The sequence below is a fragment of the Polypterus senegalus genome, chromosome 16, assembly GCF_016835505.1.
Source record: "Polypterus senegalus isolate Bchr_013 chromosome 16, ASM1683550v1, whole genome shotgun sequence".
In the NCBI taxonomy this organism is placed as follows: domain Eukaryota; kingdom Metazoa; phylum Chordata; class Cladistia; order Polypteriformes; family Polypteridae; genus Polypterus; species Polypterus senegalus.
The window spans coordinates 3126136-3143470 of record NC_053169.1 but is presented as its reverse complement, the minus strand read 5'-3'; the positions used below and the strand labels follow the sequence as shown (position 1 = coordinate 3143470).

Here is a 17335-nt window from a genome sequence, read left to right as displayed (position 1 = left end):
ATAGATAGATAGATAGATAGATAGATATTAATGTTAGCATAATGAGCAGGATAGATAGATAGATAGATAGATAGATAGATAGATAGATAGATAGATAGATAGATAGATAGCGTAGTTGGCAGGATTAGATAGATAGATAGCATAGTTGGCAGGATTAGATAGATAGATAGATAGATAGATAGATAGCGTAGTTGGCAGGATTAGATAGATAGATAGCATAGTTGGCAGGATTAGATAGATAGATAGATAGATAGATAGATAGATAGATAGATAGATAGATAGATAGATAGATAGATAGATAGATAGATAGATAGATGTGTGTGTTTACTGTGTCCAGGAATATCTACACACTGGATTTAAAAACTATTCAGACCACTTCACACTCTGCCCACTTTATCCTGTTTTAGATTTCATTTTAAATGCCATTTTTGCCCATCTGTCTACACTTGACATGACAAAGTAAAAACATGTCTTCAAAAAGGTTTGCAAATTTATTAACAATCAAAAACTGAAAACTCTCACTCCTATAAGTATTCAGACGTTGTGCTGTGGATGTCTGTGCTGAGGTGTGCCCTGTCTGCTTAAATTCTCCTTGAGTCGTGTCTAGAATTTGATTGGAGTCCACCTGTGGCTAACTGAAGTGATGTCACATCATTTTAAAAAGCCACAAGTGTACCCGTGTATATAGAAGGTCCCACTGTGTGTCAGGACAAAAGCCAAGCCATGTAACCCAAGGAACAACAACAACGTTTATTTCTGTAGCACATTTTCATACCAGGAGTGTAACTCAAAATGCTTTACATAATATAAAAGAAGTGTTACAAGTGAAAATAAGAGTTAGAAATAGATAATTATATTTAACTAAATAAAAGGTAGACCATGTAGTCATAGATCAGGACGAGGAGAGAAAGCCGTCTCTAAAGCTTTGAGTGTTCCCAGGAGCACAGTGGCCTCAAGAATTGTAAAATGGAAGCGGTTTGGGGCCAACAGGCCTTTCCTAGTATCGTCTGTCTGATCAAACTAAGTAACCGAGTGAGAAGGGTCTTAGTCAGGGAGATGACCAAGAACGCATTAGTCACCCCAAGTCAAACCTGCATTTGTCACATTCACATTATACACACAGTACAGTATGCAGTGAACTGCGCAACAGAGGTTTAGAGGTCCTCTGATGAGATGGGAGAACCTGTTGGAAGGACAGCCATCTGATCAACTAGGGGTTTATTTGTCAGCATTTAAAGGACTCTGAGAGGACGAGAAAAAGGATTTCCTGGTCTGATGAGCCCAAAGTGGAACTGTCTGGGCAGAACTCCATACCGTATGTCGTTACAATATTTAGCCTCAGAGGGGTCTCCGGTTACGGTAATTCTGTAGATACAATTGAGCACATAAAATTTCCCCAATTTTTCTTTTCAATTGAATTTCAATACAATTTCCACTAGTGAGTAAAACTTTTTATTTACACGTGAACAGAATTTTTCAGATTCATTCATAGTGGAGTAAGCCTTGGTAATTTGGAAATACTAAGTGCAGCGCGATGGACGGACAGACATGACGATATCATCCATCCATCCATCCATTTTTCAACCCGTTGAATCCGAACACAGGGTGACGGGGGACTGCTGGAGCCAATCCCAGCCAACACAGGGCACAAGGCAGGAACCAATCCAGGGCAGGGCGCCAACCCACCGCAGTGATGATATCATGACTGTTTTAATAAATCACTTCAGAATGGCGACATTTTTAAAGAGCTCCATGTAAATCACAATGAACAATAATCCACCTATCAAGCCACTGCAGACGCCGAAATGCTGATCACCTTCATATTGCATGAGACAAAATGTCATGGGGTTGATTATGTAACCCAGAATCGGTTTATACCTGTGTAGTTAACATTCTTTGCCAAAGCTAAGATGACCTGTGATTAAGGAAAAAAAAAAGTATTTACAGGAACAGACTGTTATAGGCAAGTTTCATAACTCAAGCTCTCTTCATGTTCTTCAAAATAACACGGCAGATGTTTTTGCTCGAGGCTGCACCTTTCAGAAGAACAAGAGCGCGCCGATGCCACTTGTTTGAGGAGCATTCAGACAGCTAAGTGTTTCTTATGAATTTCACTCTAGCATTTTTCTTATGTAACATACCAGCCCTCCTCAGGTGATCTGGCCCACCGCCATTGAATGCTGCACCAGTGTGTCATCACACGTGGCGTTCACGGGCCTTAACCTCATTCTCAGCCAAAAACAGACGAGGAAATATCAGCCGACTCCAAGGAAAACTAAGATGGATGAGATTTTCTGTTTTTTTAAATGTGAGACTTGTGCCTACTGGAATGCCGTCATCCGTTCAGACCTGCTTACTCCAACGTCACGGTCACAGAGAACTGAAATCCAATCCCTGGAGCATCATGGAGGCAACGCAGAAAAGACACCTGGATGGGTAGCCTGGCCATCTTCTTAGTTCTTCTTTCTTACTTTTAATACACAGCAGGTGATAATTGTATTAATACAATTAGTGGGGGGCAGCTTGATGGCCAAGATCTCCAGAACCCTGAACAAATTGGAATCCTATTATGGGATATCATCTACTCTTGCTTTCTGTTCTGTACTCGTACTATTACTGTTGTACTATCACATCGTATTGAGGATTACTCGTGTTCTCTTCTGTGTATTGTCTTGTATTGACACCCACCGCACACCCAACCTACCTGGTAAGGGGTCTCTCTCTGAACTGCCTTTCCCAAAGTTTCTTCCATTTTTTCCCATACTAGAGTTTTTTTGTGAGTTTTTCCTTCTTAGAGAGTCAAGGCTCTTGTCAAAAGACCGGGGGCCTCATGTATAACGCCGTGCGTAGAACTCGCACTATAACATGGCGTAAGCACAAAAGCCGAAATGTGCTTACGCACAGAAAAATCCAGATACAGGAATCTGTGCGTACTCCAACTTCCACGTTCTTCCGCTACATAAATCCTGATCAGCGTGAAAAGTAACACTCGTGCACGCGCTTTATGTAACGAATTACGCCTCTTTGAATATGCAAATGAATATAAATCGCCCTTAAGCTCAGCCTTCTGTGAAAAGACAATGGGAAAAGCACGGGGGAAAATATAAGAATTTCAGCGAATACCAAGTGGAGGCAAAGGAAAAACATACAATTTGTTCAAATAAACCGTGGAATAATCAACAAAAGGAAGTTGATCGAGTGGCATAGCGTGTTGGAGAAACTTGAAAGCTCACATTCACAAAATCGCACAGTGCCGAAAATAAAAAAGAAGAAGTCACATATCAAAGTCGCCGTGGAAAGCCGAGTTGTAGCCCACCGTCTGAGTGTCATATGAAAGCTTATTAGGGTACAGAGAAAAAAGGCACACAGTGGGGAAAAAACATGAAATGTCAACTTCAATCTCGAAATTTCTACTTTAATCACATAGTTTATTTTATCATTAAAGTAGAACATCATAAACTTCATCTTAAAATCGTTTAATTAACCAGTTTCTCAAATCCCATCGTAATTAAAGTAGCACGTTAAATGCTTTGTTTTGTATTTCATCTTCTATGTGCTCTGTGTGTGTGAATCACTACTTGCTTCTTAAACTGGCTCTCTTCCTCTGACAGGACACAGAGTCCATGACATTCGTGATATTACAGCTCTCTGAATAACTCAAATACTGAGATGTATACGTGATATCATTTTCATGATGATAGGAGTTAAAGCACGTTATTAAACATGAGTTTCACTTCGATGAAATAATTTATTGCAGCAGTACTCAGGGGCGGCTCTAGGCTTGTGGTGGCACTGGGCAGAGGAAGAATCGGTGGCTCCTTCGCCCACCCGTCAGTAAGGTAGCTTATGCACGGTGGATGGTCTCGTCCGTTGCTGACACTGCATAGCCGCCTCGTGCTCATGACACAAGCGTTTAACTTTTGCCGAAATTTGTCGCTGTGTTTTTAGCTGTGTTGTTATTTTCTCTTTCTGTTTTATATTCAATATTTATTGGCGTAGCCGTCACTGCAGTCCTTGCTTTTCTTTCCCCAAGTAACCGATCGCCACACAATCAGCTCTGTAATAGACGTTAAGCATCTGTAAGCTTAGCGCCGATTCTTCAAAACGTTTAAGGAACATTGAAATATCTTCGTAGTACATGTTTAATTATTCTATTCTTAACGACACTCCCAGTGAAGAATATAGATTATTTAAATGAAGTTAAAGTTTTATGTGTATAATTTAACAAACATATTTTGCTGCATTTCACCTTAACAATGATATCGTCATCATATGTAAATACGCGCTTTATAAAGTGGCTCAGGTTGTGCGATATTATAACTGTAGTGCAAGTTTACAGTGAGGTGATTGTACTTATAAGTCCTAACAGTTCTACAAGGAGCAATTGATTGAGTGCATTTGAAGTTCTTGAGATGAAACTGTTTCTGAACCACGAGGTCCGTACAGGAAAGGCTTTAAAACGTTTTGCCGTGGCTGAGCCAGCGTGTCCTTGATGCTGTATACCGATAATTCTCTTTCTGATCAGCTGCTGCTGTGATTCACGCTCAGATACAGTGATATAAATACTCCGAGTGGTGCAGTGAGAGGAATATGGAGAAAGATGATCCGCTGTGGCAACTCCTAACGGGAGGAGCTGAAAGAAGAAGAAGGTGCAGTGAGAGTAACAACGCTAAAGCAGTTCTGGTATTTGGACTACTATGGCTGTTCCCTGGACCATTATATTGTTACGAGTTAATTACAATCAGACGCGTTACACTAATCAACGATATGCGGTTAGTTTCAATGTATTTATTAAGCTGTGTCAGGAAAATAAGGAGTAACCACACAGGAACAGTAGCACTGCTTTGACGCTGGGTGCCGCCAGTCTGCAAAACCGAGCGGAGAACTTGCGTACAACAAGGCATGAGGTACCGTGGAAAAGTGCGTGTCTTTACGCCAAGTGTAGGTTTAATACATCGCGATTTGAACGTGGAAAAGTTCTTACGCAACATTTCTGTGCGTACGCACCGTTTATACATGAGGCCCCTGGCCTGTTAAAGCCCATTGTGACACTCCTTGTGTGATTTTGGACTTATACAATAAATAAACGTATTGTGTTGTTAGGAGTTGGTTTCAACTTAAATATTTTGGCTTTCCTCTGGTACTTTGGTGGACTTTTCCATGTTCATATTAGTAGATTCAGAATTGAATAGGAATTTATAAAATTCAATCAAATTACTTTCTGCATCTTTTCAAAGCCATTTTGTTTATCGAGGGCGCCGCCATTTGCTTAGAAAACGACGTGGAAGTGCGAGCCAAGTGACATCATCATTAAGTTAGTAGAGAGGTCACGCCGTGCATTTCCTTAGACCATCCGAGTTTATGGAAAAAAAAACAGGAGTGGTCTCCCCTCGACCTTCTCGTATACCCAGATATGGGGATGGATATTTGAGGGGTAAACCACAAGACAATGATTATATTTTTATATTACGTACATTAAAGAACCATCAACAACAAATCAAATCAAATCACACACATATATTGAACAACTATTATAAAAGTAAAGTTGAATAAATCAGACTCTGCAGCTGCATGAATAAAAGGTAAAGCACCACTTCCGGTTAATGGGAATAGCCCAAAAGTTGATTGAAATCTACGTTTTGTACCGAATACTTGTATGCAAAATGTGGTTGATGTGTACTCAGGTTATCGTGTTTACACAGACACACGCACAGACAGATATAACTCCAAAAAAGGTGTTTCCGGACTCAGGGAGGTCTAAAACGCTGAGATTCTCGAAATTGAATTTTTGGACGATTGCAATGATTTTCCTACAAGAAAGTAAAAAACACAAAGAGTGAGTGAGCGTATCTTTAAGTTTGTGTTCCTGGCAAACGAATCTAGCGCTTATGTTTGTAACTGTGACTTTGGCTTTTGATTTGGCTGATTATGTATATTCACTTCACTGCCATCGGCTGTTAGTGCATTTTGAACATTTTGCACTCTTTTTGTATGAAATGCACCCATCCATTCATTCTTTTGTTTTTGTTTTTTTGTTTGAACACAAACTACTGAGGCAGGAACATAACGAGTCCTGAAGGGGGTGCCAGTCCATTGCCCACTCATTCTGCTATGCTTAATTCAACGTGAAGGCTATGGAGAGAAGAAACGTACGGAAGCAGCATGAGGAGCACAGCAGGAACCCATCCTGGATGAGATGTCAGTGCACCACAATTTGCATGAAAGGTGCCGATTTATCCATTTTGGAATCCGCTTACTCTTGTTTGGTGCCAGTCTGTCACCGACTTCATTTGTTATGTAATCCATTTCAACAAATTCACAATGGCGGGGCCTAGAAAGGTATTGTATGAATAATAATAATAATAATAATAATAATGATAATAATAATAATAATAATAATTATTATTATTATTATTATTATTATTATTATTATTATTATTATTAATGTATGAATCAAGCCTAAAGGGGATGCACTGTAGTAGCTACAATAGTAGAAGTTGGTTATTTTACTGGCATGTACAGTAACTTCCATGTTGGTTTTCCTTAATGCATCTTTATTAATTCCTCAGAGTAATTAGATCGCTCAGCTAGAAGTTCACATCCAGATACACCACATTCTTTAGCAGAACTTTCAAACACCTGATTAGCAGGAAAAGAAAAACGTGCCCAATACACCATTTAGGAGTGAAGGGTGTATCTTGATGAACTACTTCTCTTCAGGTCTAATGAGATAATTTGATAAAATAACAGAGAATTTGAAATCCCAATTCTAATCCATTACAAGATGCTTTCTGTCCATCCATTTTCTAAACATCTGATTCAGTTCAGTGATGGCACCTTAAAGCACAAGCACTGGAAGCGGGGTGGGATGCCAGCCATTACAGAGCTCTCTCATTCATACCCACAGTCACAAGGGGCATATGAGAGACTTTGTCATCATGTCCTGGTGTTACCTACAGCACTACACTGTTGATCCGCTACCTAAGGCTGCCATTCTGAGTGTGCAGACTCCATATGGGAGTGACCAGGTCAGGGACCCTTTAAACCCTTAATAGCTGGATGTGTTGAACAACTGTATCACCATATGAAGAACAACTAGAAGATGAAGAACTGGTGTCTCATCCAAGTGTAGATTTCCACTTTTCATCTGATGCTATCTGATGGGTGTCCCCATGACCCTGCAATGACAAAGGAGGCCACAAAAGTGAGATGGCTGAACATGAGGACTAACATTCATTATGGCTTCTCATCAGATTCTTATTCTGTAAATATGTCATCATCAAACTTCACTGATCCTTGGGAGACAATCAATTGGTGCTTACAGTGCTGAACCTGCTGGATGGATAGATAGATAGATAGATAGATAGATAGATAGATAGATAGATAGATAGATAGATAGATAGATAGATAGAGTGAAAGGCGCTATATAACAGATAGATAGATAGATAGATAGATAGATAGATAGATAGAGTGAAAGGGCTATATAACAGATAGATAGATAGATAGATAGATAGAGTGAAAGGCGCTATATAACAGATAGATAGATAGATAGATAGATAGATAGATAGATAGATAGATAGATAGATAGATAGATAGATAGATAGATAGATAGATAGATAGATAGATAGATAGATTTTGATAGACTTTGCCTCACCGGGACGCCTGGAGAATGGAAGAATGGACTGGGAGAGAGGCAATTCCTTCCCTGGGACACGAGAGGGCAGCCCCCTTGGTTTACATCGGGGCCACGGGACTGGAGCTTGGAAGCTCAATCCTGTTGGGGACCATGGCCACCGCCAGGGGGCGCTTGGACAATCCCAGAGTGTTGGACTGCAGCACTGCCGCCACACCAGGAAGTGCTGCAAGAAGGTCATCAAGGAGCACCTGGAGCACATCCGGGTACCACATAAAGGGGCCGCCTCACTCCATTCAGGGAGCCGGAGTCGGGAGGCAGAGGACAGAGCTTGCAGGAAAGGAGTGGAAACGGCAGAAAAAATAAAGAGTACGAAAAAAAAGAAGGAAGAAGGGACTGAGTACTGATTACTGGGTATTGTGCCTTGTGTGCTGTACTGAGATAAGAAGAAGAGAAGTAAACAGAGTGTGCCTTTGGGATCTGTGTGTCCTGCTGTCTGTCTGTGAATCTTCACACTAAATAATACTTACATCAATGACTCTCCAAATAATGAACTCACTATCTATCTAAGCTTATAGTTTTCAAAGCACCAGCAGTGAAGACGTGGGGTGCTGCTGAAGGGTATGCATTGATTTTGGGTGTGCTGGACGGTGTGAGACAGGGGAGCGTCATCCAGAATGGATCAACGGACGGACAGAGATTTTCCATTTTGCTAGTGCACTTGAATGAAATCGCCATCCCTCTGTGAAGAATCCCACCGAGACCACCCTCACTACTGTTAGGTGATCAAGGTGCATGGGTTGATTACAACACTAAAGTGGAAAAGCTCAAAGACCCTCGAGCAGCCGTGGTCCGTGAGAACAGCACATCCTCCTCAAGTGTGTTTACAGGAATTCACCCAACGCCTTTTGTTTCAGTGTCTGACGGCGTCATCTGCATTTCAAAGATTTTTCCATTCATTTATTTTTAGGAGACTTTAAAAGTGAAGTGAGGGCCCTAAAGCATTGTGTGAATGGCGCCGCACATCTCCTTGGCAACTTGACATTTCTGCTCGATTCAAAGGCTGGCATCGCACAAACAAAAAACGCCACATTGGCCTTTTCCGCTCGGCAAAGCCCTCATTTCCATGAAAGCGTAATGACACAAACAGCATCTCCATCACTCGGCTCCTTTACAAAACTTCAAAGGGTTTGTTTTCTGTTTTCGCCCCTTTGGTGTTCAACTAAAAACAACACGTTAACCGCGATTCACTCGGCGCAAAGGTCTCAGGATTTATGTGGGCCCCTTACTTCATTATCCCCGTTTTCAACTTTGGACATGTTGAACCAACAGCTGAAAGCATTTTGTATTGTAAGAGGACACACAGCGAGTGGGCATTTTATTACGTCTAAACCCCTACGAGCGATCTGATGGCTTGGCAGCCCCTCGTGTGTAAGTGGTGCCCAGAGCTGCTGGGGTAGCCTCCATCAAAATAGACTGGCACCGACCAGGGGGTCTACCCAGGAGTACATTTTGTGATGAGAAAGTCGAGTCTAAGATTAATCACATATATAAAATAAAATTTGGGTGGGGGGGGGACCCACAATCCCCCTCTGCCTATGCATGTAACCTAAAAACCAAACCAATTCTGCTGCAGGACCAAAGCAGCCGGAATTTGTTGGGCAGAAAATCAACTAGGTGACAAAAATGGACGCCTGTATTGCAGTCCCAGATTTTATGATGTGTTGAATTTTAAAAATGTATTTAATACCAAAAATAATGCATTTTTTATATATAGCGCCTTTCTCATGCTCAAAGCCCTTCACAGATATTTGAACAGATACAAACGGAATAATAATAGCACAGAAAAAGACCAGATTAGTGACACTGGATCCTCCAAGGTGTCTGACTGCACATCCGTCACTTTTTGAGTGACAGTGGGCTCGATGGCAGAAGACCCTGGAGGACTCCACTTAAACAAGCCAGAACTGAACTTCATACTGACAGGCCACGGTGCTTCTGGGAGAAGGTCCTTCAGCCCGATGAGACAAACGTGGGGCTTTTTGGCAAATCACATCAGCTCTACGGCCACAGATGAAATAAATGAAGCTTTCAAAGACAAGAAGACCACCGCTACTTGTGAAACATGGAGGAGGCTCACTTACGTTTTGGGGCTGCTTTGCTGCATCTGGCATGGGGGGGGCATTGCAGGGAACAATGAAATCCCAAGACCATCAAGGCATTCTAGAGCGATACGTCATAAAGCTTGGTCTCCCTCTAACCCTCCAACAGGATAATGAGCCAAAATACACAGCGTAAAGACCCCAAGAATGGTGAAGAACAAAACATTGGACTATTGTGAAGTGGCCTTCTGTGAGCCCTGATCTGAATCCTGTCGAGCATCTATGGAAAGAACTGGACCATACCATCTGGAGAAGACCCCTTCAGACCTGACCCAGCTGGAGTAGTCTGCTCAGGACGACTGCGCCACAAACGACCTGCGGAGAGGCGTAGAAGTCTCATGGGGACCTCCGGGGACCTCTCATGTGCAGTCACTGCAGACTCTAAGGCTGGTGCAACCAAACAGGAGGTTAAGGGTCCCATCATGTCTGTCCATTTGTGTTATTACTTGAAATGTTCTGTTGAATCCAAACTTTAAAGTCCGATTTTTGTTAAATACACAATAAACAATGATGGGTGCCATTTGTCAGTTTCAAGTTATTTCAGAGGCAGCTGGGGGTTCATCCTTTATCGTGGAGGGCTACCAACAAATCTGTGCGTGTCTATAAATCAAGCGCCTTTTTGCTTTTAGATTTTTACACAGGAACTGCATTTAAAACTGTAACCAGAAAACAAGGGATCATGGCAATCTGAAATAAACGAGCAAGATTAGCACTGATGAAATGAGTAACTGGGCAACTTCTACAAAATGGTGCATGACCATTGGCTCTCATCGACCCAAAAGTGAATTGTGGGGCTTCGATATACTGGATAGTCGATGCACGGATGTGCCATGACCCAAAAAACAAAATACAGAAATGTACTAAGAAGATGAAGTGCTTTAAAAAAAGTTGCTGCAAAAATAACAAAATGCAAACGTCTGGTGATTATAATTGACATCAAATATGCTGAAAGTCTGTTTGTATTTCCAGGCGACTCTAAAGAGTAACGGCCCACGTTAGCTTTTGTGAGCCACATGACAGCCCTGAACCCAAAGCTCTTGATCTGTTGTGCGGGCAAGCACAGAGAAGATGAATTATCATTATTATTATTATTACTATAAAATGTGATCGTATCATTACCATACTGTATGCAGTAGACTGACATCAATAGACAAACTGGCGTCTTCATCATTTCAGCAGCAAATTCAGGGCCCAAGAGGACTACACATCAGGAGAGAAGATCAGACAAGCAGCAGCCTGCACCCGACGTACGAGAGCTTCTGAACCGTCTGTCACTCCGGACGATGCATTTACTGTACTTTGAACTGACATGTGCGGGCAAGCTGAGGAAGGAAAAGAATGACAAGTGAGGCGCCTTTAGTCGGCAAAAAGAGTGAAGATAGATAGATAGATAGATAGATAGATAGATAGATAGATAGATAGATAGATAGATAGATAGATAGATAGATAGATAGATAGATAGATAGATAGATAGATAGATAGATAGATAGATAGATAGATAGATAGATAGATAGATAGATAGATAGATAGATAGATAGATAGATAGATAGATAGATAGATAGATAGATAGATAGATAGATAGATAGATAGATAGATAGATAGATAGATAGATAGATAGATAGATAGATAGATAGATATTTTTTTTTATTTTTAAAACCAAACTTTATTGAATAAACACAGGAATAAATACACAAAAAAACACAGTAAACTCAAAAACTTAAGTCTTACAAAAAACCACGTACACACATTCCTAATGATGATTATTCACTTTTAAACCATTACATATTCATATTGTTCTTGGAATATATATTTATTTAATCCCTCCCATTGTTTCCACCCTCCAATCCCACTTATTCTTAATTTATCAACCCAATTTATAAAGGAGTAAAACACCAAACTCAGAGCACAAATTGCAAATTATCTTCATCACATACACAAAGCACATTATTCACACACCACATTTCCTTAAACTTTGCTAAATTATTTGTGGACTTATAAAAATTAAAATCCACTAATATCCTACTTTCACATACTTTTCTAAAAAGACAACAACATTTTCATTTCCACTCCCAGTAATCTTGTTTTTACGGGTCTTCCATATTGACAGTTTTGCTTGCCCGATAATAAAATTAATTAAGTTCATATTTTCTCTGGTGTGTTTAGTAATTTTAACCCCAAACACAAACACCGTGCCATTATACGGGACCCCCAGCCCTTCTACTATTCTTTCAATTTTACTAAAAAAGGTCTGGAGCCTCTCACAATACATAAAAGCATGAAAGACACTTTCCCTCAGACCACAAAAAGGGCAGCAATCCGAGACCCCCGGACATATAATCGATAAGAAGGAGTTCACCGCTAGTATCCCATGTACCAACCTCCACTGCAGGTCTCCCACCCTACTGGCCAATGGCGGCTTGTACAACGACCTCCATGCAGGGTTCATTCCTGAGGGGCTCCAAGCTTGTCTCTCCAAGGTGTGTCGTGTCTTCGTGTCCTCAGCTGCTCCAGGTTGTTCACCTTCACACAAATCCTGTACAGCTGTTTCCCCGGCACTGTAGGTAGAGATAACGCCTCTAGAGAACTTAAGGCTAAAACATTAGTCTCACCATCCCTCAGTTCAACAGCCGGAGACACAGTAAGTGTTGGAAAAGGCGTTTGTCAATTGGCTTCAGTTGTGATAAGAAAATTCCGTGCAGGAGTGTCATGGATTCCCTGTCCATTGATGATTGTACCTGCCACAGAAACTTCTCCATTAAGCGGACTGAGTGCACTCCTGTCTCCACTGCTACCACTTGTGCACTTTTCCAAGTGTAATTTTCCCAGTCAATTATGTCCTTTATTGTGGTTATTCCATGTATTATGAAATGATTAATAAAGTTTTCAGAAATTCCTGTAGCAGTGCCAACAGCAGGATTGTAGAACAGTGGTTCATGAAGGACCCAAAATGTGGAGAGGTCATCACAGTCCTTTTTATCAGTAGTTGCCATGCTGCTAAAGGCTTTTATAAAACTCTGGCACCTGTAAAGTCTTGATCTTATCCAAGTGGCACAGCAGTAAACTTTTCCCAAGTCCCATATGCCTGGCCTGTTTAAAGAAGAGTACGGCTAAGTTCATCCACTGGCTCTGCTCAACAGGATACAACAGTTTTTGAATGGTCTGAAGGCGGAAAGCAGCAATCCTGCTGGTAATGTCAATAAGTCCTTGTCCGCCTTCATCCAATGGTAAAAATAGAACGCCCTTCTGTATCCAATGGGTACCAGTCCAAAAGAAATCTATGATCGCCTTCTGTATCTGCTGAACAAGCAAAGTGGAGGTTGCAAACAAATACATTTGTGCCACAGGCTGGAGGTCACCAGGTTATTAATGACCAGCATCCGTCCTCTATAGGATAACTGAGGGAGTATCCACTTCCATTTGGCAAGCCGAGCTGTAACCTTGTCCAACAGACCCTCCCAGTTCTTTTGGATGTAGTGGTCATCTCCAAGATGGACTCCCAGGTACAGGAAGCCTCCAGTTGTCCACTGCAGACCTCCTTCCAGTCGAGGAGGACTACATCCTGTCCAGTTCCCCACCAGCACTGCACTACTTTTGTTCCAATTCACTTTAGCCGAGATGCTTTACTGTAATTCCTAGACCTTCTGTTAATTTGCCAAATCCTTCTGGCTTGTGATGACTACAGCAAGATCATCTGCATAAGCAGTGACTTTCACAGGGTCCATGTTGCAGTTGGGGATGGAGAGACCAGTCAGCACCTTCCTCAGGTGCACCAGGAAAGGCTCCAGCGCCAGAGCATATAACATGCCGGACAAAGAGCAGCCCTGTCTGACTCCTCTTCTGACACTGAAAGGCGCGCACAAGCCACCATTGATCTTTATGATACCAGAAATGTCACTATAAAGTAAGCGAATATATTTAATAAAAGACCCCCCAAACCCAAACGCCTTCATGGCATTCCATAAAAATGAGTGACTGACCCTGTCAAAAGCTTTTCCTGGTCAAGAAAAATAAGACCAGTCTGAAAACCAAACAGTTCTGCAGCAGCCAAAATGTCCCGAATTAAAAAAATGTTATTAAAGATGGACCTGCCAGCCACGCAGTAATTCTGATCAGGATGCACCACTCTCCCTAAAACTTGGACCATCCTGTTGGCTAAGGCTTTAGAGAGAACTTTATAATCAGCGCATAAGAGAGACACAGGCCGCCAGTTCTTAATGAGACACAAGTCTCCTTCTTCGCAGCAGCGTGATCACGGCTCTACGGCAGCTCTGTGGTAACAAGCCAGTCTTAAAACTCCACCGGAACACCTCCAATAAGTCCAGGCCGATGACATCCCAGAACTCTTTATAAAACTCCACTGGTATTCCATCGATTCCAGGGACCTTCCCTGTTTTCAGCTGTCCCAGGGCTGTGGTGAGTTCTGCAAAGGTCACCTCTCTATTTAGCTCTGCCACATCTGCATTGGGCAGCTGCGTAAGTCCTGCAAAAGGCCTGTTGGTGTTCACTGCCACCATCACCATCTGCAGCAAACAGAAGTTCATAAAATTCGGGACCACCTGCCTTATTTCACTGGGCTCTTGTGTCTCTCTGCCATCGGGTGTTCTTATGCAATGTAAGATTTTACTCTGCGAGTTTTTTTTCTCTAAACCAAAAAAGTATTGAGTTGGTGCATCCATCTCAGTCAGTCGTTGAAAGCGGGCCCTCACTAAAGCCCCCTGAGCTCTGGTCTCAAGCAGGTGGGCCAACCCCAGTTTAGCAGAAGTCAGGCTCGCCTGAAGCTGCTCATTTGGACCCTTCTCTAGAAGCTGTTGAAATTCAGCTATTTTAATTTCTAAAGCTGCCATTTCTGACCGCAATACTTGGGTGACATTTCTGGTATACTCCTGACACAAGGCCCGGATGTGACTCTTCCCAACCTCCCACCACTGTTGTAAGCTGGTGAACTCCTTCTTCATAGCCTTCCAGCCTCCCCAGAAATGAACAAATAACTCTTTAAAGTTCTGATCTTTAAGGAGGAGTGTGTTAAAATGCCAGTATGGACTACGGGGTCTGTAAGTGTTACAAATAAGTGTACAACACACCAAACTGTGATCAGAGAATCCAGTAGGCACAATAGAGCACACCTTAAATAAGCCTAACAGGTGCTTAAAACTATAAAAATGATCGAGTCTCGCCATTGAGATCGTATTTCCACTCGTCCGCCCCAGGTGTATTGCCGACAGGCCCCATTTTGCCCTCCACATCTTCCAGCCCAAAGTCCTTAATTATTTTACCTAAAGCTCGTGCTGAGCAAGGGTGCGGTTCCAGTCCGTTATTTCTGTCCATTCTGGTATCAAGTGTACAATTAAAATCCCCTCCTAACACCACCACTTCTTCAGGGTCACACTTAGATAAAAGATCTCCTAACTTATTAAAGAAGTGGAGCCTCTCCTCACCCTCATTCGGGGCGTACACATTAATGAAAGTGACGACACTGCCATGAAATTTCACCGTACTTTTAGGAGTCTCCCTTTCACCAGCTCCTCAGTACTACAGACTTCTACTTGAAGCCCCCCAAGAAATAAAACAGCCACTCCAGCACTAACATTTGTCCCATTACTAAAAAAATGCCCCCCTTCCAATCCTGCTCCACTCCCACTGATTGTGCTCATCAATGTGGGTTTCTTGTAGAAAGGTGACATTCAAGTCTTTTGTCTGATAAAATCAAACAATGCGACCCTCTTATCTGGACTTCTCCCACCGTTAATATTTAGGGTTCCTATGTGCACACTTGCCATGGTAACAGAATATATAGATAAACACACAATAAAACACAGGGACCACCACAAAGACTGTGGAGTGGATTTAACAGGGGCTTAGCCATTAGGTGGTGTTTAGATTGGACTGTTTTCTCAGTTTACTTGTTAAATTCTTTAGCCTCACGAGCTCTTTAACATCAAACATTGCGGAGGCTGCTTTGTCTCGTCGCAACCCGCGGACAGACGATAGAAAGAGGTCAATGTCAGGGAAAAATTCGGCCACGTCCACCCCCTTTTTTCCGGCGGTATTCACCAAAAACTCTTTAACACTTTGAGCGCTGTAACCCCCCCTGGCTTTTAACTCTGGGGGCTCCGAGGCAGCAGACCCATCGGAGATATTACCGTCGTCATGCTCTTCCCCGACACTTCCCGCATTTGAGACGTTATCGGCCGTCTCCGCGAAGACGGAAAATCCTCCTGACAAGGACCATAGGCGGGATCCTCTCCAACGACCCCCGAGCCCTGACTTAAAACAATTTTCTTTCGTGCCCGATCTTCTCTTTCTCCTTGCCTTTTCTGAGCAGGACGTTTAAATTCACTTTTTTCCTCTGTCTCGTTGCTGCTCCCTCGTCCATATCAATGTCTCCCCACACACTTTCTGCTGCAGCCGCTGTTTGATCTACCGTTTCACTACCGCCTTCATTCGGCTCATCTCTGGGAGGCACTTGATTCTCCTGCCCTTCAGCTCTAGTAGCATTTTTATTCTTATCACCTTGCGCCTCTGCGCCATCAGCCACAATTTCGTGATCTTCCACTTTCTGCCCCTCTATTTCTGTGTTTGTACGGCCAGTTTTCTTGCTCCCTTGCTGTCTCTCAGGACACTGTTTAATTAAATGAGCTTCACTCCCGCAGCCAAAACATTTCATTTCGTTAGAAGTGACGAAAATCACATAATCGAAACCGTCCACTCTAAACTTCATTGCCACATTTAATTCGTCATCCATTCTATTTAAAACCATAAAAACTTGTCGTCTAAATGACAAGACATGTTTTAAATCTGGCGATTTACACCCTAAAGGAATGTGCCGAATTTTCGATACCAGACGCCCATGCCGCTCCAACTCTTTCGCTATAGTTTCATTTTTGAGAAAGGCGGCGCATTTGAAATTGTTACTCTACGGGACGGACGGCTAAAGGGGAAACCTGTACAAAGGAGCCATTAATAACCACCCCTTCTCAACTACTGTGGGACTAAATCCACAGAGCTCAAAAACCACGATATTCCCGCTCATTCGTGAAGCTGACTTAATATTGTCACATCCGACCACTTCGCCTACCGCCAAAACCCCGCCTCTAAAGGAACAAACTCCTCTGAAATAAGTTTAATCCCATGGCGGCGGCTCAGACGTTCAAGATTTGCAGCCATTGCGGCTGCCGTGGCCTAAGCCACTCAGTATAAAAACAAGTGTAGCTGTTTTCACCAAAGAAAAGATAGAAATAAGAAACTAGAAAATTAGAAGAAAAAAAGAATCACCACACTCACCTCAGCGTCCACCACCAGTTCCACTCGCTCACACTCGAGACAACCACCCAGCATGCACAGCGACAGCAAGAACAGGAAGGAGATAGATAGATAGATAGATAGATAGATAGATAGATAGATAGATAGTAGGCATAGATAGATAGATAGATAGATAGATAGATAGATAGATAGATAGATAGATAGATAGATAGATAGATAGATAGATAGATAGATAGATAGATAGATAGATAGATAGATAGTAGGCAGAAGATAGATAGAT

The 17335-nt window shown here is 42.2% G+C and overlaps 1 long non-coding RNA gene across 1 annotated transcript; it reads right to left on the bottom strand.

The window, feature by feature from the left end:
- Window positions 1–6469: 6469 nt before the first annotated feature.
- Window positions 6470–17120, bottom strand: LOC120516916. The gene is made up of 3 exons (XR_005630944.1): window positions 17077–17120; window positions 10915–11117; window positions 6470–7178 (listed from the first exon to the last, which is right to left on the bottom strand). It is a non-coding gene; the product is annotated as an uncharacterized LOC120516916 (long non-coding RNA).
- Between the last annotated feature and the right edge of the window lie 215 nt (window positions 17121–17335).